The sequence below is a fragment of the Lemur catta genome, chromosome 1 (genome assembly GCF_020740605.2).
Source record: "Lemur catta isolate mLemCat1 chromosome 1, mLemCat1.pri, whole genome shotgun sequence".
NCBI classification, from domain to species: domain Eukaryota; kingdom Metazoa; phylum Chordata; class Mammalia; order Primates; family Lemuridae; genus Lemur; species Lemur catta.
The window spans coordinates 277,498,667-277,517,558 of record NC_059128.1 but is presented as its reverse complement, the minus strand read 5'-3'; the positions used below and the strand labels follow the sequence as shown (position 1 = coordinate 277,517,558).

At 45.0% G+C, this 18,892-nt stretch overlaps 2 long non-coding RNA genes across 2 annotated transcripts in view; one reads left to right on the top strand and one right to left on the bottom strand.

Annotated features, from left to right (window-relative positions):
* Positions 1-4,636: 4,636 nt before the first annotated feature.
* Positions 4,637-18,892, top strand: part of LOC123630716 — a 32,975-nt gene continuing 18,719 nt past the window's right edge. Inside the window, exons 1-2 of the long non-coding RNA XR_006732745.1 lie at positions 4,637-4,819; positions 7,085-7,190. This is a non-coding gene — a long non-coding RNA (uncharacterized LOC123630716). The remainder of the gene's footprint in view (positions 4,820-7,084; positions 7,191-18,892) is intronic.
* Positions 14,630-17,557, bottom strand: LOC123630715. Its single transcript, XR_006732744.1, has 3 exons — positions 17,280-17,557; positions 16,630-16,771; positions 14,630-15,537 (listed from the first exon to the last, which is right to left on the bottom strand). It is a non-coding gene; the product is annotated as an uncharacterized LOC123630715 (long non-coding RNA).

Sequence of the window (18,892 nt, the reverse complement as noted above, 5' to 3'; positions counted from 1 at the left end):
GTATTATTTTAGGCACTAGGAATGTAGCAGTGGACCTGAACCTTGCATTTGTCTGGGGAAATACAATAAATGAACTGTCAAATGTAGCGGTGAACATGGAGAAGAAAATTAAAGCTGGGTCGCCCAGTCCAGAGTCCAAGTGCCAGCCAGAGAATCTGATTGGCCATGAGAGGTGATGTGACCAGCTTTCCGAGTGGGGCCGTGGCATTTTTAGCTTCTGTATTGATAGAATTTTGTAATGGATAGTAGATGTGGGAGGAAGTCCCCAAACAGGGAAAAGAGGCTAAGATGCTAGACAGCCCAAACTGGCAAAATTGTTCAGTACAGCATCCAGTGGTTTATGTAATCCTCCGTGTAAACCGGTGCCAGTCCAACCCTGTTACGGGGCCCAGACCTGAAGCCCAGCTCCCAGAACTGTTTTTCAGACAACCTCTATTTGGTTAACATCATGAAAGGAAACTCTTTACAATTTTGTTTTTTAACAATGTTTTGGCTGAGGTTTGGAATGAAAATGTTTTGTTGGGGTGTGTTCTACGATCAAAGCTCCCTTTTTTCACCATACATATAACCCAAGAGGTATCTGAAAATCTTATAACATGCATATTTTGGAGAAGAAGTCTAGCCTGAGCTATGTTTCAGATGCTGGGGGTCATTCTGGAAAGACATCTGGAAGATAAAGACATTGTCTCTGTGTTCTTGGGTAAGCACATTACGGCTGAAGGCTCAGGTACTGGTGATGCCAACAGATGGGCAAGGCAGTGATTCAGTAAGTGAGCAAAGAGACCACTTTTATTTGAAGCATGGTCTTTTGTTAAAACAAAAAGATTGTATTTTTTTGATTTTTGGCACCAGTATACTTCAACATTGAATGAGCCTGCATCCTTGCTCTGAAAGTGAAACAAGAAAATCCCAGTGCACAGCACAGTTAACTTTAACAGGGTCAAAATAACTTAAGACAAAAATGTTTATGCTTAGAAATGTAAGTAGGACCACTATGAATGAATCTGCTAATTGTTGAGAGGAATAGAGTGGAGTGGTTAAGAGTTTGGGCCTGAAACTCAGAGTGCTTGGGTTTGAATCTTTGTTCTGCCACCTACAAGATTTTGAGCAAGGAATTTAACCTCTGTCTGTATTCCTTGGTTATCTAGGATGGAAAATGGTAAAACCTCATTAGATTGTTGAGAATTTAAGTGAGTTAATATGTCTAAGACTAGTACAGTGTAGAATATAAATTCTCAATAAATAACTAGCAATCATTATCTATAATAATAATCGTCTTGCCTCACAAATGAATATCAGAAAGATAGCCAAGATAATTCTAAAAGGGCTTCTGTAGTATTGAGAGAGATAATTATTAATTACTTCCACCCAGTGGTTCAATGCATTTTGTTTCCTGGGGGACGTTAGCCCCTGGTTTATTTTGGGGGGCTGTTAGTACTCATCAAGTCAGAAGTTCTTGGGGAACCGCACAAAGCTTCATTTTACCTTCAAAAGATCTTCTAATGTAAGATCTCTCCTTCTTGCATCTTCAGAGCATAGCCCTGGGCACTGCATCGGAGTTCATTATCTGGACCTGAGTAAATGCAAAGTGAGACCCAAGGGCAGCAGTTCAGTATCTGTGGGGTGCATTCCCACTCACGCCACGCAAGCAGCAGAGCAAGTAGTCAGGCTCTTAAATCTGTATCATCAAAAAAACTTTAAAAGTTAACTATACACCTGTGTTTCAGGAATCCAAAGCACATGGATCTGTTTTTATTTAGAAAAAAGGACAGACAACCTGCCCTTCTGCCACTCGTTGGTGTCCTTAACCTCGAGGACGACTGGTCCAGAGCTGGATGGGGACTGTGGGTGCTGGTTTAAGACACGTCTGTGCTAATCATTTTTTCTGCCAGACTCGACGGCCGTGTCTCAAGTCAGAGCTCCAGAACTTCACCTCCTCCTACTTCAGCCTTGGAAAAACTAGATTCCTACTGGGATGATATGAAATTATGCCTTGAGCATTTATTATTTCATAAGCACAGGCAGAATTTTTCTCAAAGTAGTCCAGTAGGCCAGGTTTTCTCCATTTGTGGTCCACAGACCACCTGGGTTTCTAGTTAAAAATGCCGATCTGGGATGAAAAAGATCTCTTAGACCTTTTTGGATGTGCCATCTGTGGATTCATTTGAACTTATTTTTGAATGGTTTTAATATTCAGGCAATGAATTTCATTAGGCCACTACTACTACTTCTCTCTTCCTCCTCCTATATCATTGCGCTTCCAGGTACTGAGAACATACTATTAAGACACACCAAGCTTGCAGCCATGAATGATGGCCACCAGAGATGTTGACACCCTCATCTCCAGGGCCTGTGACTATGTTATCTTGCATAGCAAAAAGGACTTTGTGAGTGATTAATTTAAAGATTTTGAGGTGGGCTCAATGTCTCAGTGTAATCACAGAGGTGCTAATAAGTGAAGATGGGAAGACGACTCTCAGATGGAGGCCTGAAGATGCTACACTGCTGGCTTTGAGGATGGAGGAAGGTAAACTGAGGCATGCAGATGGCCTCCTGGAAAACACAAGGACACGATTCTCCCCTGGTGCCCCCAGGAGAAACGCAGCCCTGATGACACCTTGATTTAGCCCAGTAAGACCCACTTCGGACTTTGGTCTTTAGAGTTGTAACATGATACATCCATGTTGTCTAAGCCACTACATGTGTGGTGATTTGTTACAGCAGCAATAGAAAACACACACACAGGCCTTGTGCTAAGTTTTTTATACATACATCTAAAGGTAATTCTCTCCACCATCTCCTGAGATAGGTTATATTATTAAATATCCTCATTTTGCAGAAGAGCAGACAGTTTAGAAAGATCAGGTAGCTCAGGACAGCTCCAACATGTGAGAGCTTGTTGCAAATGTCCTGTGTTCACTCTGAGCCGAGTCTGCAGATTTGATTCCATCCAGCCTGTATCTCCCTTTGTCTTTGCAGATTGAAGTTCATGTTCTCCTTCATTTCCCTCCTGGGAAACTCTTCATCCTCTTGAGCACCTTCCTTATCCTTCTTTGAACATTCTGTAACTTATTATGTATTTCTTGTGGAATGAACACTACCTTAAGCTCTTTTAAAGTTATTCCTTGAGTGTTTGGTTAACATTTCTTCACCAGTAAATTGAAGAGGAAAGAAGGAAGGGAACAGTGGTTACTGGAGCACCATCTCACACCAGTGCTTTCCGTGTAGGGTTTCATTTACCTTCTCGGCGTTGGGCTGGAGGGATAGGTGGGGAGGAGACGTGGTCACACTGCACTTGCACAGCAAGCACGTTGTGTTGATGGGTCACCTGTGGCTTGAAATAGCACAGCCCTATCATAGCCTATGTTATAGACCAGAAACGTGAGGCTCAGAGGTTGGACGATGGGTTAGGGTCACACAGTTCTTACGCGTTGGAGGTAGGAGTGGAGCCCAGGGCCATCTCACCGCAAATCCCGTGGTGCTCCTGGGAGCAGGGAGAGGGGATTCCCGCGGAGGCGATCCACGGCGGGGAGTAAGGACAGAGGAAGGAGGAGATGGGACGCGCTGTGCTGGGGCCCGCGGGTGTTGCGAAGCTGATGCTGGGGCTCGTGGAATAAACCTGCATCGGTGAAGCCAGAACGACTGTGGCTTGCTCATGGCCTTCCATGCTAACTGGAATCTGCTCTCACGGGTCTTTCTGCAGGGAAATTCTAACCGATGATGCAGGAAGAGGAAAGAAAGGATGGAGTGATTCCTGGTCTGTGTGTGGGGGGTTTATAAGCCACAGAAATAGATGATTTTATTGCCATGGGTATCTTTTTTTTTGCCCACATTAAGGCATCTCACACACGGTATTGAGCAGGATTTCAAAACAGTACACATATCATGACCTGGTACCTGACTCCCAGGAATTTCATGTTTGATTTTTTTTTTTTCAACTGGAATTTGAGAATGCCCTGTGTTCTATGTTTTATTGGATTTGAAAATAAACTGTAGCTAAGAACTGATTTTTTTTTTGTTATTGTTGTCTAGTTCAAGTTCTTGATTTGTTGGGGTAGGAACTGGATGCAGAGGGAAGCGCCTTCTCATCTGGACTCTTTGTCCAATCTTGTCCTCACGTACCCTTAGCATAACTCTGAAATGTGGGCCAGGGGGCTTTTGGGTCAGGATGTTCTCCTCGTTTCTTTTATGAAATCTATGATCAAGATCAGTCTGGTTGCCTGGGGGGCCCTTGTGATGTAATCTCTAGAAAGATATGGAAGACTTCCCAGGCTAGCTCCTTCTCTGCAAGATCTCTCTGAATGCCTCTTCGTCCTCCTTCAGGGTACTGGGCTCCTGGGCTCAAAGAGCACGGCCCGTTCACCCTTTGGGTTAAGATGTTAACCTGAAGATGAAGTGGTTCATTTGAAACTAACAAAAGTAAATCCTAAATATTCTCCCTTTAAGGCAAAATTAAGCATATGATTTTTGGGGTGGCAATCTAAAGTTAGAAAGTGTTTAAAAATTATTGTTCATACTCATGAATTCAGAGCCATTTACAAAGCTTAAAATTGTAAGTGATGATTTTAAAGTCTTTGTTTGGCTAAGAAGAAATATATATTTTTTGTCACCTCTACTAAAAGGGAGCCCCAGCTACTAACCTGAACTTCAAGAGCTGCAAAACTGAAACCCAGCTGCTGGCAGGGGTCGGAGGGCAAGTTTGGAAGACAAGGAATGGGGTGCCGAGTTCTGTGAAAAGTTATCATTCTCATTGCTTGGCCTTCAGTTGGAACCATACTCATGAAGTATCTCAGAATATGTGAATCTGTGTTACAAAAAGGTAATTTCTAAAGAAGAAATGTTCATAACCTCTTGTGCGGAATTGCATGGGTGTTTACCGGTCCCTGCAGTCAAGAAATCCTCCCTTGGCCCTCACACAGCAGATCAACCTCAAATCTCCTGACTGGGTGCATTTCAGGGGTAATCGCATTCGATCAGTGATTGTTCTAGAGTAGCCCTGTGTCTGCGACTGGTTAGGCCTGGGCATGCCAAGGCTGAGCATTCCTTGGGGATTTTATGCCTCCCCACCTCTTCCTTGGCCTCCTCTCCACAAAATGCCCATGACCTTCTCCCTGAGCTCTCCCTCGGCCTCCTTCTTCCTTTTCCGGTTCTGTGTAAGCCCCCCATTATCTTAGAGCACCCCTCCCCTGGCCTCCGCTAGATTCTGAATCCCTGCAGACCTCTGCTGCTGGCATCCTTTGAGCCAAACACGCTCGTGCCGGGCGTTTTCTGCCCTGTTAGTGGAAGGAGCTGGGGCATGCTGGCCAGGCTCTGGGCTGCGACAGGTTACCCTTTTGGCCCTTCCAAAGGTCTGCTTTGCATTCAGGTCTGCTTATTGGCGTCCATGAAGTCTCTGGGACCTGCTCCCTCTCTGGAACCTGCCTGACACTCAATCTCTCCATTCCTCTGTGGACCGGGCCAGTTCTCCCCAGGGACTGGAGTCTTGTCCCTGGACCAGAGTTCATTGATAGGTGCCTGGTTATCTCCCGATTCTCTAGTGTTGCTTGGCTGCCTTCAGGTTATCGTCTAGAACAGTTCTTGCTCCTGCTTCCTTCCTGTTCCTGATTTATTTTACTTGTCGGAAAACTTCATGGTTTGCCATGCTAACAAATGTGCTCCTTTTCCCGCCCCCGCCCCACACTGTCTGCGCCCCTGGGTGATGTTGGCTGGGTCTGTCCTATCCTCACCCCAGTGAGTCCTTCAAGTTCTAGGTTGGGACCTTCATAGCTCCTCCATCCTACCGCAGTTGGCCAGCCACGTGTCTTGTGCCCAAATCGCACACCTGCTTGGATCCCATTTTTCCTGTGCTGTCATTTCTCTGTTCTAGTTTTGCTATCTTGTCTCCTCATGTGTGGGCTCTCCTTGCTGGTGTATGTTTCAGAGGTAATGTGACCTCTAATGATTGGTAGTTGTCCCCCACCTGGCAAGCACTCGTGTCCCCACCATTCTATTACAAATATTCACCCAAAGATACCAACGGCTTCCTTACTGGCAAAGCTCTTGGTTGTATCTCAGTCTTCCTTCTCTCTACCTTAATCTCTTTCCAACATTCGGCATAGTTGACCCCCCCATTCTTTCTTAAAACACCTCCTTGCCTTTGCCTTGATGGAGATTTGTTCTCTCTGTCCCCTCCCTGGCCTCCCTCACTGTGCCTGCCTCTGCTGTTTTCTTTCTGAGCGTTCCTCCTCCTCCTCCCACCCTGGGGCCCTCCCCTGCCTTTGAGGACCTCAGCCCTTACTCTTTTGGTGAATCACATGCAGCTCTCAGCATGTAACTTGAAAACCTACCCTTCCTGCCTCAGTGGTACTCAAATTTATATTGCCAAGTTTTGAGTTGAAGAGGAATATGAGAGCTTCCAGGAGTCAACACTTCTACTCCGGTTCATTTTTACTATCATTTTCCTCTTGTTGTTCCTCCAGTCCCCAAAACAGGGAACCTTGGACGCTTTCGCTCCGCTCCTTTTTCTCCTTTAGACAACAGCATCTTGTTGACACATTCCTCAATCCTGCCGTCTTCATTCTTTCCTTGTGGGAAAATAGAACCTACCATTAGAGTTGTTGCTGCTCAGGAAGTTCAGCCTGCTGGGCTCTGAGTTGTTGGTGATCTGGTGTTTTTGAGATAACATGGAAGAGATACACACATGTGCACACACATGTGTACACACACAAACAGAAATAGACCAAATGGAAAGAGAGAGACGGGTTCCTAGTTCTTCTGGAGTTTTCTCTATACACTCTGTTGTCCATTTTGGCGCTCACCCTTTGCCCCACGCTGTAGTTCACGGTGGTGGGTATCTCCTTAGGTGTCTGATGCATTAACACACTCAGATGTGCTAGAGCTCGGGAGGGTGTGGTGGGCGGCATTATGGTCAGAATGATACTCTTACAGAAAATATTTAACTTTAAAAAAGAAATTATCTGGCTGGAATGTCTCAAACTAAACAACAAAAAAGAGGAGTGTTATTGGAATTATTTTTTTCTTGGTTAATTTGCTTTTTACGATGATAGCAACTCTGAAATCTGCCTCATACTATTTTTTTTAACAGCTTTATTGAGGTATCATTGATCTACAAAGAATCAAACATATTTAGTGTGAACGATTTGATGAGTTTGGACATATGCAGACACCATGATGCTGTCACCACAATCAAGGTAATACGTATATTCCACAAACCTCCCGAAGTTTCCGTGTTTGTTTGCTTGTTTTTTGTGTCAAGAAAGCTTAACACGAGATCTACCTTCTTTACACATTCTGAAATGCACACTACTGTACTCTTCGTCACATACTATGTTGTACGGATCTATAGAACTCATTTATCCAGCATAACTGAAACCTTATACCCACTGAACAGCTCCCTGTTTCCTCCATCTCCTGGGCCCTGGAAACCAGCGCTGTGTCTTCAGCTGCTATGAGTCCATCTACCAGAGTCATGCAGTAGTTGTCGTCCTGTGACCGGCATATTTCACCCAGCATAGTGCCCTCAAGGTTCATGCATGTTGTCGCCAACAGCAGGATTTCTTCGTCCTGAAGGCCGGGTAACATCCTGGTGCAGGTGTATGCCATGTTTTCTGTATGCATCTCTCAGTGGACGTGTGGGTTACTTCTGTGTCTTTGCTATTGTGAATAATGTTGCAATGACCGTGGGAGTGCAGATATCTCTTTGAGATCCTGATTTCAACTCTTTTGGATAGATGCCTAGGAGTAGAATCGTTGCATCATATGGCAGCTCTATTTTTAATTTTTTGAGGAGCCTCCATGCTGTTTTCCACAGCTGCTGTGTCATTTTACATCCCTGCCAACAGTGTACAAAGGTTCCAATTTCTCCACATCCTCTCCAACGCTTACTATCTCTTGTCTTTTTGATCATAGCCTTCTTAACTGGTATGAGGTGATATCTCATTGTTGTTTTGATTTGCATTTCCTTGATAATTAATGGTACTGAGCATCTTTTCATATACATGTTGGACTTTTATATGTCTTCTTCAGAACAGAAATGTCTGCTCATTTGTCCATTTTTAGATTGGGTCATTTGAGTTTTTGCAATTCAGTTGTAAGAGTTATTACTTGTTATTACATAATTGTTACTGAAAATAATTCAGTTGTATAGGGGCTCTTCTCTGGGTGTCAAATATGTAAGATGTGCCACTATCTTGAGGTCACCTTGTTGGCCGGTGCTTTAGTCTGGTGATGGGACAATGACCAGATCGATCCCAATGTGTTCTGGGTCCTCCATTTCACTAACTCAGGGTTCCTCAACCTCCCAGTCTTGACATTTAGGCTAATTCTTTATCTTGGGGACCTGTCCTGTGCCTTGTAGGTTATGTAACAGCAGCCCTGGTTTCTGACTACTGGATGTCAGTATGCCCCTGCCCTAGTTGTGACCATAAAAAATGTGTCCAAACATTGCCAAATGCCTCCCAGGGAGCAAAATTGCCCCCAGTTGAGGACCACTGCACTGCTCTCCCCTTCACCATTATTGTTGGACGTTCTTAGTCTATATATTTAGTTTGTTAGAGACAATTGAACAGTAGGATGAATCTGTCATCTTGGCAAAGAAACTTGGATAAAGTTACCACCAACACTGAGTCCTCTTAGTTGAACTGGCCTGTGAAGGCCTGAGACATGAGTGTTAGTTATAATTAACAACCATAGACTGGGAGAACCGGCCCCATAAAAGGAAAACCTCACAGTGTCTGGGTTCTACGTCACATCGGATAGCTAGATTAAGGACTTAGAATCTGTGAGTAGATTCTTATGAATTTTTTTTTCCTAAAGAAATATTTTTAAGTGGAAGGGGCAAAGAATTTGGCCCTCTGCTGAATGTGAAAGAAGGAAACTCTTTTTGAAATGTATCTCTAGGTGAGTGAAAAGCTGCACGACCTCTAATGTGCAGGAAGTGGAGGCCAGGAATGAGGAGGTGACCCTGACAAACAGCCTCCTGGGGGGCCTCTGCAGCCGTGCGACCTTTGCAGACCGTTATCTGGGGTCCCAGAGGTTTGTGCAGGTAACAGACATCACTGGAACTGCAGGTTGAAAAAAGAGGTGGATTTATTTGCCTGGGTGTCACGGTCTACCGCCGCGGAGTCGCGCTTTCCCGTAGCATTACTCTCGTAGATGGATGCAGTGCATGTTTTGGGCTAGTGGTGGCGCGGGAGTCCTGCTGCTTTGGTCTTGCCTTTGTGCCAGGCTTCCTAGCGGGCTTATATTGGCTTGAGAGCCTGATTTTGTGCGGTGATTCCCAGCTCTGTATTCAGTGACTGCACACTGGTGGCTTGAAATTGGCCGTGGTGGGCGTATTTACACCATGGAAATTGGCAGTTACTACACATCAGGTCTCCCCCCACCGCCTCCTGAGACCCGCTTAGTAAATGTTTACCAGCACATTTACCAGGGCTCCTAGGGGCCTGTGGAGCAAAATTTGAAAACTGCCAGTGTAGCAGCTTAGTATACTGCAAAATAGCTGTATTAGTTTGCCAGGGCTGCCTAAAAAAGTACCAAAACCTGAGTGGCTTCTACAACAGATATGTATTATCTCAGAGTTCTGGAGACAAGCAGGTGTCTGCAGGGCCCTGCTCTGTCTGAGGGTGCCAGGGAAGGGTCTGTCCCAGACTTCTTCCCCAGCTCCTGGGAGGTCCTTGACCTGTGGCAGCATAACTCCAGTCTTCACACGGTGTCCTCCCTGTGTGAGCGTCTCTGTGTCCAAACTTCCCTTTTTGTGAGGATACTAGTCATACTGGGTCAGGGGCTACCCAGTGACCTCATGTTAACTTGATCACCTCTGTAAAGACCCGACCTCCAAATAAGGCCACATTGAGAGGTACTGGGGCTAAGACTTCAACATACCTTATTTTGAGGACAAAATTCAATGCCTAACAGTAGCCACACATGGATTTGGGTTCTGTTTTGTCCTTCATGGAGTATGTGGTCTCATTTGACACTTAGCCCCACTTCTATATCTAGAAAATGAGGGGGTTGGACCATGTTAACTGTGAGATTTTATCTTACAAATTCTGTGGCTTTACAACCACACTTACTGTTCCTGACCCTCCGTTAGTAGGATTCATCACTAATTTGTTGGTGTTTACTTTATGTATAAGGGAAACTGCTTAAAATTGGCTGGTTAATAGCAGTAGCTACTTTATTATTTTTTTTAAGCAACTACTATATGTCAGGAACTCTATTAGGAGCTTTAGATATTTAACCCCCAAGAAAGTCCTGCCAGAGATCCCATTTGATGTATCCCATTTGATAGCCGAGGGATCCAAGGTACAGAGAGGCCACCTCATTTGTTAAAATTCGTGCTATGAGCGAGTGGCAGAGCTGGGACTTAAATTCACACCTGCATGATTCCCAAGCCAGTGCTCTTTCTACTCTCCTATTCTACGGCATTGCACAGGCAGAGGTGGGGCCTTAACTTAGTGAAAATGACCATTCACCAGACAGGTGGACCCCACAGGCTAACCCTTTGGCACTGGGTTCTACTGACAGCTAAAAATTTCTGTTCTGAAGTCTCACCTACTCACCTGAGAGCCCCGTCTTTCAGCTCCTTTAAATTCCAGGTTAAGCTTGTGAAGATGCCCGATTCTGAAGGGAGGTCAGAGCAGAGGAGATCTCTGAGCTGCCCTTTGGAGGAACCCACAACCTCTCAGTGTGTCTGCAATTTTTGTCTCCCAGAACAGATTTGAATTTGTAAACTGTTGTTAAGATCACAAAACTGGTGGAGTTTAACAAAGGCCCACACTAGTATTGGTGACCATATTTTTTCTTGCTGTTTTGGGACATTGGCCCTCAGAAACCTAATGATTCATGAGCTTAGTGACCATGTGGCAGCTGCCATTTTATTCCTGTGAGGCCTGGAAAGCTGCCTGGAGGGACTTCTTCACTGTCGTCACAGTCTACAGGAGAGCACCTGCTCCCCCCAGGGGTGAGTGACATTTCCCACCCAGACCCCCCTGCTTCCCTGGGGCGGCATCTCCTCCTCTTGTGCTGATGAAGTGGTGAAGCCGGGAGGTCCTCTTTTTACCTAGTGTGCACTTCATGACAGATGACTGAAGCAGGGCTGTCCTGTCCTCAATGCCTTAAATACAGTCTGTACACACGGCAGGCTGGGCTGGCGGGGGTGGGGGGCGGGGCTCAGGGGACCAGGCAAGGACCAAGGTCTTCCCAGAGTCACATCTTCACATAGGCCTGGGTGGGGGGTGCTTATTTTGCCATCTTCTTCCAGAAGATCTTTGGTTGCTCATTAACAGATTCCTGGTGACCCAGCACCTCTGCCCCCCAAGTACTTTAGCCATAACCAAGGACAGCAAAAAAGACACGAATTATTTCTGTGCAGCAGCCGTAACTGCTAGATGGCCATGCAATTGGGGATATTACTGGAAGTCACATATGGCAATTTATGAGGCTGATTACCTGGACCAACCTGCCTCTGTTTAGCCACGCTTATCTTCTTGTGCAACATACCATTACCTGTACCTGTGGCAATGGGAAACTTGAGAAGGAGCTTGTGTGAATGAGGAGCTGCTAATCAGATAAGCTAGGAGGAGAAGTCCTAGGAAAGAACTCCCTGTTCCATAGCCTACCTGGAATGTCTCTGTGTGTGTTTATTCATGGCCTTGGCTCATAATTTGGATTCCGGTTTCATTTATGACACTTTTTATGAGTTTGTTTGTGTTCTTCCTCTTGCCTGCTGGCAAGACGTGTCTGGCTGAGAGGGTGAGGTCCCTGGGGGAAGGGTCAGCTCCTGTTTAATGAGCTTGGTTGGAGGCTGAAATGTAGGACAAGCATGAGAATATGAACTAATGCTACCGTGTAATCTAGGAAGGTCTGTGGCTAAAATTGTGGGCGTCCTCAGCAAAACAAGATACAGGAATTGGAATCTTCCAGTGTTGCAGCCCTGGAATTATTATTGTTATATTATTATTAATATATAAGGAGAGAAAAAGTGCTTTTCCTGTGCATTGTAGATTCTGGGCCACAGGAGATCCTTGCGCTGATGCCTAACTGGTGCAGCCAGACCACCTTGCTGCTGGCTCTTCACTCCTGTGTTGTGTCGATAAAGCCAGGGCAGAAAGTGGGGATCCTCATACTGACTGAGGAGAGGGTGTGGGCCAAGATCTTTTCCTTTGAGGCCGTCTGGTGGATTTTCTCCTTACATGTGAGTCAGCAAACACTGATCTGAAATACGATCATCTCAGGTCTCCCACCTGCTGTTGCTCTCTGGTAGTAGAGGGATGCAGAGGCTTCTCCGGAGCGCTCTACGTTAAGCACACTCGAGATTTAGGTTGGGCCAGATCATACCCACTTTCTTCTTGGCTTTCTATCTTCCCCCTCCAAAAATCCCATGGCATTACTTACTAAAGCCATTTTATTGGTTATTTTTAGAAAAAAAAATATAAATATATAGCAAACAATGACAAGAAGCACGAGTCAGAACTTTACAGGAAGTGTAATTATAATATTTAGCTTGCACTGATGATAATCTGAATTGGACTAGAAATAAAAATACTAACCATTATTTTTAATAAACAATCACATCCACGATCTGCAGAAGCAACTACTAAATGTTTCTTAACACAAACAACTGCATCTATACTCCCCCAAATAGCCATTATTACTAATATATTATATTTTGGAGTGAACAGCCGCAAAAATTCCCAGCCCAACAGCATCCATAACAATCGTGATAGCAGTAGTTGTGAAACTTGGGGTTCCCCATCCCGTTTCTGGGTCTCAGAAGTAACACAGTAATTCCAGTAGTACCCAGCATAGTCTCATTCACATGACAGAGACTGGCACCAACCTCAGTCCTATTTCAAGTATCATTATCAATTAACCTAAATATATTATTAATTATCACTATATTATCAATTCTAGTAGGAGGATGAGGAGGATGAAATCAGACACAACTACAAAAAATTTTAGCCTATTTATCAGTTGCACAGATAGGCTGTATAACAGCCATTCTAACCTACAATCCTTCTACAGTAATCGTAAGTCTACTAAGTACATTATATTAGCAATCACTGTATGCATAATATTTAATTTAAATATAACTACCACAACATTATCATTATCACATACAGGAGATAAATTACCACTAACAACGTCCACTACCCTTGTAACTCTGTTATCTCTAGGAGACCTCCCTCTCCACACAGGATGTTTACCCAAATCAATCATTATCCAAGAACTAACAAAAAATAGCAGCATTATTATACATTTATAGCTATCACAGCACTGCTCAACTCATATTTTTATATGCAATTAATCTATTCTACATTATTGTTCCCAACAACCAACATAAAAACATAATGACAATTCCAAAATATAAAACAAACATTATTCCTACCGTCACTTATTGTGTTAATATTGTCAACCTTTTCCCTCCCACTTGTAACAATATTCTCAACATTGGATTAGGAATTTAAGTTAGGCAGACCCAGGGCCTTGAAAGCTCTACCAAAGGCTTTTTCAAATATTTTTTTTTAAATTAAGGATTGCAAGACTCTGTCTTACATCAATTGAATGCAATCAAACACTTTAACTAAATTCTTACTAGATTGGTAGTATCCAACCCCATGAAACTTTAGTTAACAGCAAATACCCTAATAACCTGGCTTCAGTCTACTTCTCCCACAGGTGAGGGAAAAAAAGCAGGAGAAGCCCTGGCAGAACTGCATCTGCTCCTTGGAATTTTCAATTCAATGTAAATATTTACCTTGAGGCTTGGTTAAAAGAAGGTTCAACCTCTGTCTTTAGACTTACAGTCTAATGCTTACTTAGTCACCTTACCCTTCTACCTATGTTCATTAATTATTGATTATTTTCAACAAAACATAAAGATATTGGTACACTATACAATTTGGTGCTTGAGACAGAATTGTAGGAACTGCCTTCAGTCTCTTAATGTGAGCTGAACTGGGGCATCCAGGAACGGTATTAGGTGATAATCAAATTTATGTCATCATAACTGCCCATGTGTTTGCAATAATCTTTTTCATAGTTATACCAATTATAATTTGAGGATTTGGTATCTGATTAGTTCCCTCAACGATTGGAGCCCAAGATATAGCATCCCCCCAAATAAACAATACAAGCTTCTGACTTCTTCCACCATCATTTTTGCTTTGGTTACTCCCTCAGTAGTAGAAGCCAGCACTGGTCTAGAATGAACAGTTGACCCACCTTTAGCTGGAAATTCAGCATGTGCAGGGCCTCTGTGGATCTTACCATTTTCTTATTAATTACACTTAGCAGGTACTTCATCAATTTTAGGAGCTATTCATTTTATCATAACCATTATTAATATAAAACCACCAGCCATATCCCAATACCAGACATTTTCCACCTTATGTAAAATAAAAATATGTTTCCTTATTTTGATTGAGCCATTATTTTTGCAATGGAAAGCCTCTTTTCAATTAGGAAGGTGAATTTCAAAGGTTCTTAAGACTGGGTTGGCACCGCACCTATTAGGTGTATATATACCTGTCCCCTGAATGAATGTTATTACTATATGTACACATAAGTGTTGATCAGTTAATAAGAGTTGAGGGGGCTGGACACGCTTGAAGCTCTGACTCGGGTGGGACAAAGACAAAATATGTAACCTAAACATTTGTACCCCCAAAATATGCTGAAATAAAAAAAAAAAAAGACTGGATTGGTAACTTTTGTTAGCGCCCTCTTAGGTGAAATTGATAGTTCTATAAAGTAAAAAAAAAAAAAAAAGATTGGTTTCCCCCCTCTCTATTTGAAAAGAAATTCTTCTGGCTGAATGGGTGGGTGGGTTGGATCAAGTGACCTGCCCTGGGGTGGGCTGGGTTCTGCCACTGGTTGGTCCATGGAATCTTGGACACTTTCAGGGCAGCCTGAGGGTGTGAGTTTGCTCTTGGACCTGCCGAGGGGCTGTGCTTTACATGCAGCAGGTCCTTGGTCAGTTGGTGGCAGAGATGGTGATGTTGACATAGGTAGGTTCTGTCTGGTTTAGCGGGAGTCAGCTGCCATCCCCTGGGACTCCCCCAGGTGACCTGTCCTTTCAGAGTCCTCTGTAGTACCTGGGACCGGGAATGCCTTCCTAAGGTCACACTGGCCTGAATCTGTTTTCCATGTGGGTCCACTCAGTGTCTGGGGGTCTCTGCTGGTCCATGGGTTGATAGACATGCAATCAGTGTGTAATCCATGGCATTGGATGCATTAAATCAAACGTCTTTCCAGGTCCAATCCAAGCCCTTCATTCTGTGGATGAGGCGACTGATGCCCAGGTAGGAAGAGGAGCTGAGCAAAGTGTAGAATCTTGGTGTTCTGACTCATGGATCGGGTCACTGTCTGCTTCTTCAAAGGGTGTCCCCAAATGACAGTGAGCTCAGTCACCTGGCTGCTTGTTAACCATGCAGATTCCTGGGGTGCTTCTGAGATGTTGATTTTAATAAATACGCTGTGTTGCCACTCTGCAATCAAAATATAATGTGAGCCCGGTGTGTAATTTAAATTTTCCTAGTGGCCACATGAAAAAGGTAAAGAGAAACAAATGAAATTTTATGAATATGTTTTATGTAATTCAATACAACCAAATTATCATTTTAACATATAATCTCTATAAAAAGTTATTAATGAGTTATTTGACTGTTTTTTGCACTAAGTCTGTGAAATTTGGTATGTATTTTATGGCATACCTTAATTTGGATTAGCCACAATTCAAGTATTCAAAGCCACAGTGGTCAGTGGCTTTCATATGGGACAGTGTAGATCTACAACCATTCCTTCCCAAATCAGTGGGACTCTTCATAAAAAGGCTTGAGCTGCCAACAAAGTAATGAACTCCCCATTGCCAGAGGCATTCAAGCATCTAGTGTTGTAAAGTTCAAAAATCCAAAAGCCCTGCCACCCGAAACTTGTTCAACTTTGTGGGCACATCACTGATTCAGCACACCCGTGGACAGGGATATGTTTATACAGCAATACGCAGAAAAGCATTGGTCATAGGATGACACTGGACTCTTGAGGCCACACTCCCCTCAAGGACCACAGAGCTGTGTGTTTGCACATGTAGACTGTTCGCAAGCACTGGCACTCCGTGTGTTGAAGGCACAGGCACCCAATAAAGAATTTGAGTGGCATTTTCAACCAGAAGCAGCTGGAAATTTTTCCAATTTAATCTGTAAACGCAGTTGGGGGATTTTTGCACATGAATCAACTTGTTTGGCTTGACAAGCGCTCTTTGTGCCCCTCCTGGCCCAGTCTCTGTTCACAAAGGTGCTCTGTGTGTAAATTTGCAGGGGGTGGGAGTGGGTGCGTGGAAGTTCCAGGCAAACTTCTCTGAAAAATGCAGCACCAGGGAGCCAGAGTGCAAACACAGGAAAGGACCCCCGTCTGAATTGCTACTCGCCTGCTCAAAGTGTTGAGGGGGGAAACACATTTGAATTCTATCTAATAAGATAGACCTACACGTGATGAGACTTACGGCTCTGCGTAGGTATTAACATAATTAATTAATGAATGCAATTAGTGATTAATTGTATTTGAAGGTTAGAAGGATACTGATTTTTAAAATCTGTGTCTCATCTTTTTGTTTTCCATTTGACTTACATTTCATTTTCATAAAAACAAAGAAAAAAAATCGAGCCGCCAGAAGGAAACTGGGTACCCTGTGCGTGGTCTGTGCTTGGAAGGATGTCTGGGGTCGCACAACCCTCTTCAGTGGCATCTCCTTCCGGGGGTCCGTGTGATGCTGGAAGTGCAAGATGAGGAGTCAGAGTCCATAAAATAACAATGCCGTGATAACAACAGTGAATAACATTGATTATATCTAAGAACCTTGGTACGGATTAACCCATTTAATCCTCAGGACAACCCTGCGAGGGAGGTAGAGGCTGCAGGGCGCCCTGGGGCTGCTGCTGGGAGTTTGTGATCCACCAAGCCGAGCATCGTGGGCTGAGCTTCCCCCGCCCGGGCACGTCTCCACGTGAGCATCGTCCTGCTGCTCTGCTTTCAGCCTTGTGGTGCTTTACCACTCGGCATGTTGCAGCAGAGCCCGTGCTCCAGTCTAACCTCGGTCCCCAGAGGGAGACGAGCACTAGGTCAGCCTGGAAGAGAGAGACCGATGGCAACGAGCGTGGGGTGGCCTCCCAGGAGGCTCCTGTCCCAGCAGGGCCATTTCCAAATGGGGCGAGTCCTGCAATCGACGGCAAGGCCAGAGCCGCCCGGACGACCCATCTCTGCCCTCTCTCCCGTCACACCTGTCCTTCCGGCTCGTGATGGTCCAGAGGAGAGAGAGAAGGACCAGGTGCTTTAGACAGCCTCTTCCCATTTCTGCCAGGTCCCTGTCTGAATCCTAGCGTGGCCTGTGTCCTGATGTCCTTCGGTGGGATGAGATGCAGCTTGGGGACACGCTTTGGAAAATGAAGAGCGTTCTGTAAGCCCTGGGATGACTCCCTTGCCTGACCGGCACCCGTTTCTCTGGCATTCTTGACTTTTCCCCGTTATTGTGAAACTGCTCTTGAAGCATGAGTCGAGGTTCTCATGACCACTTGGAGCCTGCCGAGAACTGCCAGCTCCCCTGAAGAATGCTCGATAAAAATGCTGCACAAGTGCTTCCAGCTGCTGGAGATGCAGCCCGGGTCAGGGCTGAGGAGAAAGAGGGACAGCGTGTTCCTGAGAGGGCTGGGCCTTGTTAGGACAAGTGCTCTGCCATGGGTCTGTCATGTGGCAGGAACGAGCCCACGAGTCAGACTTTGCCTGCTTTGCCACTAGCTGTGTGACCTTGAGCAAGTTACTTAACCTCTCTGGTCTGGTCCTCATCTCTATAATGGGAAAAACGGTAGCACTTACCTAGGGGCGTTATCAACATTAAGTGGGTGACTCAGGTAGAACACCTAGAATAAGTCAATAAATGCCAGCTCTTGTCGTTATTAAAATAATGGTTTATAGTAATGACACATACGGGTGCTGGGTCCCGTGTGATGGGCTGGTGATGACGTTAACTCATTTAATTCCTCACAACCGCACTGTAAGGACAGAGGTATCCACTTTTCACAGGAGAAAACAGGGTACCTGGGAGAGGAAGTTTCTTGCTATGCCTATAAGTGGCAGAGCTGGGATTTTTTTTTTAAACCCAGGAAGGTTTATCACCTATAACTCATTCAATGTTCACCTTAAAAGGTTACCAATAATATCTTAAATAATTGATTAATACAATCGGTGCATCCTTGACATTTGTGACATTGGGGGAAGTACAAGTGGAGCTTCCTGGGCCGCTTGGGCTGTTCTGGAGCCGTCCGTGCAGCGCTGCCGGCTGCTGTGGTTAGGGCCCTTGCTGGTGGTCCTCACTGCCTGCTGGACGGCCCCACCTGGGTGCCCCACAGATACCCCAACTCCTGCAGGTCCCAGAGGGATCTTATTGCCCTTCCCTAAAGCCTTCTCCTTCCATGGTCGTTCCTGCAGATTAATGGGCTCACAGTCCCCTTCATCCAGGCTGGGCATGTTGGCGCCATCTTTGACTCTCACCTTGCAGTTGAAGTGAGACGTCTCTTGACTGTCTCTTTCCATCCCTACTGCCGCCATCGCAGTAGAGGCCAATGTTAGCAGGGCAGGCATCGCTGGTATGATGAGCAGCTCCCCAAGTATAAAATGGCACAGAACCAACAGGCTAGTTTTTGCTTGTGTGACAGTACTGGGTGAGTAAGCTGGTCCCCAGTGTGGCACCGCCCATGCATTCATGAGTCCGTGCCGGCATTCAGGGATTCAGGCTGAGGGAGGCTCAGCTGTGTTCACTGGGCTTCCAGGGCCACCCTGAGGTCAATGTCATCCCCGCCACTGGAAGGGAAGAGGCAATGAAGAGATCCTCTGGGAG